This window comes from Chiloscyllium plagiosum, unplaced genomic scaffold (assembly GCF_037043375.1).
Source record: "Chiloscyllium plagiosum isolate Xiang-an unplaced genomic scaffold, Cpla_swu_hap1 HiC_scaffold_8, whole genome shotgun sequence".
Taxonomy (NCBI): Eukaryota; Metazoa; Chordata; class Chondrichthyes; order Orectolobiformes; family Hemiscylliidae; genus Chiloscyllium; species Chiloscyllium plagiosum.
Window position 1 is genome coordinate 55,110,819 of NW_028270146.1, and position 6,520 is coordinate 55,117,338.

Below are 6,520 nucleotides of genomic sequence, written 5' to 3' on the forward strand. Positions count from 1 at the left end.
CTTTTGCCTCACTCCCTTCTTAAATGGGGGGGTTACATTAGCGATTTTCCAGTCCTCTGGGATCCTCCCTGATGGCAGTGATTCCTGAAAGATCACCACTCATGCCTCCACTATATCTTCAGCTATCTTATTCAGAACTCTGGGATGTAATCCATCCAGGCCAGATGATTTATCCAGCTTCAGACCTTCCAGTTTTTCTTGCATCTTTTCCTTGGTGATGGCCGTCATATTCACCTCTTCCACTCCCCCCCCCCCCCCCCCCCAAATTCCCTTGAATCTTTATGATTTAACTCGTGTCTTCCATCATGAAGACTGACGCAAAGTAATTATTCAGTTCCTCAGCCATTTCTTCATTCCCCATTACTACTTCTCCAGCGTCATTTTCCAGCAGTCCAATGTCCACTTCTGCTTCTCTTTCACATTTCTCTTGCAATCTTCTTTTATATTACTGGCTAGCTTATCCTCATATTTAATCTTCTCCCTCCTTATTTCTTTTTTTTGGTGTCCTCTGTTGATCTTTGCAGGCTTTCCAATCCTCTGGCTTCCCACTGCCCTTGACCCCATTATATGCTGTCCCTGGTTTCCCTTGTCAGCCATGCTTCCCTCATCATCCCTTTGATTTGCTTCTTTTTTACTCAGGATGAATTTCTGCTATGTCTCCCAAATTACTCCCAGAAACTCCTGCCACTGCTGTCCCACTGTCTTTCCTGCTAGGCTCTTCTCCCAGTCAATTCTGGTCAGCTCACTCATGCATCTGTAGTTGCATTTATTCAACTGTAATACATCAGATGTTCAACACCTTCTCCCTCTCACATTGTAGACCAAATTCTATCAAATTGTGGTCAGTGCCTCCTAACAGTTCCTTCACCTTAAGCTCCTTTATCAACTCTGCCTCATTGCACAACACTAAGTCCAGTATTTCCTGTTCTGTAGTGGGCTCCACCACAAGATGCTCCAAAAAGCCATCTAGTAGACATTCCACAAATTCCTTTTCTACTACCACTACCAACCTGATTTTCCCAGTCCACCTGCATATTGAAATCCCCCATGACCACTGTAACTTTGCCTTTCTTACACACCTCTTCTATCTCCTTGCATATCTTGTGCCCCAAATCCTGAATACTGTTTGGAGGCCCATACATAACTCCCATTATGGTTTTTTACCAATTGCAGTTTCTCAACTCTATCCACACAGATTCTACATCATCTGACCCTAATTCATTTCTTTGCTTAAATAATAGTATACGCTTGGATATTTGGCTCCCAGTCCCAATCCCCTTGCAGGCATGTCTCCGTGATGCCTACCATGTCATACCTGCCAATTTTGATCTGTGCCACAAGCTCATTTACCTTATTTCATATACAGAGGAGCCTCGATTATTTGAATGACATGAGTGTGGAGTATTTTGTTCTGATAATCAACTGTTGGATAATTGAAAGCCGGATAACACAGCTTAGCAAAGAATCGAGACCCTACAATCTTGTCTGGATAATCCAAATTTCAAATAATCAAATGCTGAATAATCAAGGTTCCTCTGTACTGCGTGCATTCAGGTACAACACCTTCAGTCCTATATCGATCATTCATCTTCTCATTGTCATTCGTCTAACCGGTGTACTTGAAGTTTGATACCTAACTCTTACCCTTTTCCCAACCCGGTTCAGGTGGAGAAGCGGTATTGAATCCCAATGGTACAGATCTCTCCTGTTCCAATGCTAATGCCAATGCCACATGAAATGGATCTCCTCTTTCCCATACTGCTCTTTTAGTGACGAGTTTACTTCCCTTATTCTCGTGTCCCTATGCCAATTTGCACATGGGGCTTAGGCAGTGATACGGAGATTATAACCCTTGAGGACCTGTTCTTTTATTTAGTTCCAAGATCCTGATAATCAATAAACAGGTCCTCTTTCCTAGTCTTGCCTATGTTATTTGTCCTGATGTGGACCACAATGACTGGATCCTCTGGATCTTTAGACAGTGGGAGGAAATTGGAGCAGACTCGGGGAGAATATGCAAACTCCACACAGACCATAACCCAAGGCTGGAATCAAATTGGCTCCCTGATGCTGTGAGGCAGCAGTGCTAACCACTGTGCCACTATGCTACCCAAAGTGCTGCCTCCCTTATTATGCGGGCGGCACGGTTGCTCAGTGGTTAGAACGGCTGCCTCATAGTACCAGGGTCCTAGGTTCGATTCCAGCCTCAGGCAACTGTCTGTGTGGAGTTTGCACATTCTCCCCATGTCTGCGTGGATTTCCTATGGGTGCTCTGGTTTCCTCCTACAGTCCAAAGATGTGCAGGTCAGATGAATTGACTATGCTAAGTTTCCCATAGTGTTAGGTACATTAGTCAGAAAGAAATGGGTTACTCTTTGGAGGGTCGGTGCAGACTTGTTGGGCTGAAGGGCCTGTTTCCACAGTGTAGGGAATCTAATCTAATCATTATTTCTGATATTCATAAATGACAAGTATGTTTGCGGATGACACAAAGTTTAGCTGTGTGTTTAACACCGAAGAGAAAGGTGTTAGGATAGAGGAAGATGTAAATGGATTGTCATATCGACAGATCAGTGGCAGCTGGAATTTAACCCTAATAAGTGTGAATGATGCACTTTGGAAAAAGGATAAAGACAAGGGACTGCTAAATGAATGGCACGAGCCATGGAAGCAGAGGAACTTCAAAAGAACAGAGGGACGATTGGGTGCTTGCCTAATGATCCATGAAGATGGCAGGACAGCTTAATAGGGTACGTAAGAAGGCATATGGGTTGCTTGCTTGTATCAGTTGTGGCACTGATATAGGGGCTGTACAGGACTATGGTTAGGCCATAGCCGGAGTTTTGTCAGTAGTTCTGACAACCACATTATAGGGATGATGTGATTGCACTGAAGGGGTTGAAAAAGGAGATTCACCAGCATAATGCCTGTGATGAAGCATTGCATCTAAGAGGCTGGATAAGCTTGGTTGTTTTCTTTGGAGCAGAGAAGGTTGAAAGGTGATAAAGGTGTATAAGGTATTGAGAAGCATGGACACTGTATTTAGAAAGCACCTGGTCCCCACCCCCCAACCTACCCACCTTTGTTAAAGGGTCAATAACAAAGGGGTATGATTTTAAAGTGAAGGCAAGCAGGGAGTTAGACAGGATTTGAGGAAATTCTTTTTCACCCAGAGCATCATGGGGGGTCTAAAATGCATTTCCTGGAGGGTTGTCTAAGCAGGAAATCTCATAACCTTTAAAAAGTATTTGGATGAGCACTTAAAGTATCATAACATTCAAGTCTATGCAAGTAATGTGGGAATGTGGGACTCATGTAGATAGTCGTATATTTTTGGTGGTACAAACTTGATAGGATGAAGGCCCTCTTCTATACTGTATGATTCTATGATTCTATACCCCTCCCTTAAATGCCATCCCGGTCCTATCCCTTCCATATCATCCCCACCTGACTCTTGTTACCATCAAACTTTTGACTAAACAATCTTTCCATCCTAGGTCATAGAGTCATAGAGATGTACAGCATGGAAACAGATCCTTCGGTCCAACCCGTCCATGCTGACCAGATATCCCAACCCAATCTAGTCCCATCTGCCAGCACCCGGCCCATATCCCTCTAAACTCTTCCTATTCACATACCCATCCAAATGCCTCTTAAATGTTGCAATTGTACCAACCTCCATCACTTCCTCTGGCAGCTCATTCCATACACATACCACCCTCTGCCCCTTAGGTCTCTTTTATATCTTTCCCCTCTCATTCTAAACTTATGCCCTCTAGTTCTGGACTCCTCGACCCCCAGGGAAAAGACTTTGTCTATTTATCCTATCCATGCCCCTCATAATTTTGTAAACCTCTGTAAGTTCACCCCTCAGCCTCCGACGCTCCAGTGAAAACAGCTCCAGCCTGTTCAGCGTCTCCCCATAGCTCAAATCCTCCAACCCTGGCAACATCCTTGTAAACCTTTTCTGAAACCTTTCAAGTTTCACAACATCTTTCCGATAGGAAGGAGACCAGAATTGCATGCAATACTCCAACATTGGCTTAACCAATGCCCTGTACAGCTGCAACATGACCTCCCAACTCCTGTACTCAACACTCTGACCAATAAAAGAAAGCATACCAAACGCCATCTTCACTATCCTATCTACCTGCGACTCCACTTTCAAGGAGCTATGAACCTGCATTCCAAGGTCTCTTTGTTCAGCAACACTCTCTATACACTTATACATTAAGTGTATAAGTCCTGCTAATAGTAACTTTGGACTCTTGTTAGTATTTATTTTCCTCTAAAATACCTCACGTTGCTGTTGCTAGGATTGTCATGGGCAGCCCCACATACACTGCACTTATGCCTTTATGTATTTTTATTATTGTTCACCACAGAAATTGGGTAAGATATTGAAATGACTAAATTCGTGAAGATTGAAGACTTGGCTGAAATACTAACCTAGCTTTGACTTATAGGAGGAATCTCCAGGGTAAACCTCAGAGGGAAAGTCAATCTTACATTACAAACTATCTGGCTCGGAAAGGAGAATAGAAGCAATGGCTTGGGAGCAGAATATAGTTTTTGTTCCAGGAAATAAAGTATCCACCTTAGGGGCAGTGTAAAGTATAGCCATGGCAGGAATTTTTGAAAATGTTAAAACTTAAAAGAGTGAATTTATGTTGCCTACAAAAATATCATTTTTGACTTTAGTTTGTCTGTTACAGTAGAAATATTCCAACTTAAAATCTGATTTTGTAATCCTCCCATCAGTCACTGGAAACTCAAGTAACCTTTGAAAGCAATTAGTTTCCACAGTAGCATACCTGTCTATTGACGGCACCCCTCAATTTAGTGTCATCTGTAAATTTTGAAACTGACTTTCAATTCCCAATTTCAAAATGTCTACGTACATACTGGATAGCAGTGTTTCCGGATCTCGTCATTATGGATCACCATTTCACACCATTTGCCAATCTGAGCAACCATCTGATATCCCAATTCTCTTTGCCTTTGTTAGCAGCTTACCACCTATCCTGCTACTTAGCACATGTTCCATTTTTTTCTGAATTTAGTTTATGATGTAAACCTTATTGATAGCCTTATGAAAGTCTAAATTTTTTTCTACCTTTACCTTTACCTAATACTTTAACCTTTCAGGTTACACTGGAACAGAAATAGGCCATCTAAGTTTTAAACTTCTTCAACACATTGCAAGTAAAAGTGTTTCCTAATTTCATTTCTGAAAAGACTGACTACAATTTTTAGACTTTGTCTGATAATGTCACATTCCCAACCAGCAGAAATAATTTATCTCTATGTCCCCTTATTAGTGCCCCTTAGTATCTTGAAAACTTGAATCAAACCATCCTTTCACCTGGGACCAAACCATCTGGTCCTCAGGATTATCACTTTGAAGTGCCATTATTTTCTTCATTGCTGTTATTCTGCTTATATAGCTTTTGGTGAGTCTCACACACAGAAACATAGAAAATAGCCCTTCAGGCCTGCTCTGCCAATTTGATCATGGCTGTTCATCCAACTCAGTCCCCTGTTCTCACTTTCTCCCCCACTTAAATTCATTAATCCCCTCACACAGTCCTTGATTCCCCTCTCTATTCCTGATTCAACATCAGCTTCCTTGGAATGTTGAGCATGTTATCCTCTTCCTCAAACACAAAGACCAATGTAAAGTCATTATTTAACATGCTCACCATTACTTTATATCACCATGATCAGGATAGGGTGCATAATGTGTGGATAACCAAGGAAATTAAAGGTATGCTATGAAGATGTGTTATCAGAATTATCAATTTAAAAGTAATTGATGAGACAAATATTTATCTCTTGGAATTTTTGGAAAAATGCTGCTACAGTTCGGAAAAATATTGCCTTTAAAAGACCATGAATTGTTTGAATGGAGATACCAAATGTATAATATTTTCAGAAAGAGGTCATCTCGCTCACATTGTGGGTGGAAAGGTATATATTAGATTTGAACATAAACAGTCAAAGAGATAACTTTGATAATTTAGAGTGACAGGCTTTGTCGTATCTATTGTTTTTCTAAACTCTTTTTGATCAAAGTTTGTGAGTTGTAAGCCCACTGCAAGACTTCTGGAAATATCCCATCAGATTAGAAAATGGCAAATGTATTCAAGATTCATTCAAGAAAGGAGGGAGAAAGAAATCAAGAGATTATAGGTCAGGTAGCATAAAATCTGTCAGAGAGAAAATGCAAGAATCTGTCATTAACGTTAAAGCATGAAACTTAGAAATCTTACTGTAAGTCAAAATCAGCATGGTTTTGTGAAAGAGAAAATGTGTTTGACTAATTCGTTAGAGTTATTTAAGGAATTAATAAGCAACAAGGATAACAGAGAAAATGTCCATGCGGTATTCTTGGATTTCCAAAAGGCACTTGATAAGGTTTCTATCAACATTTGTTACACAAATTAAGGACTGCTGGTGTATGAAAGCAGACAGTAAGCATAGATGGATCATTTCCAGGTTGGCAAGAGAAAACAAGTGG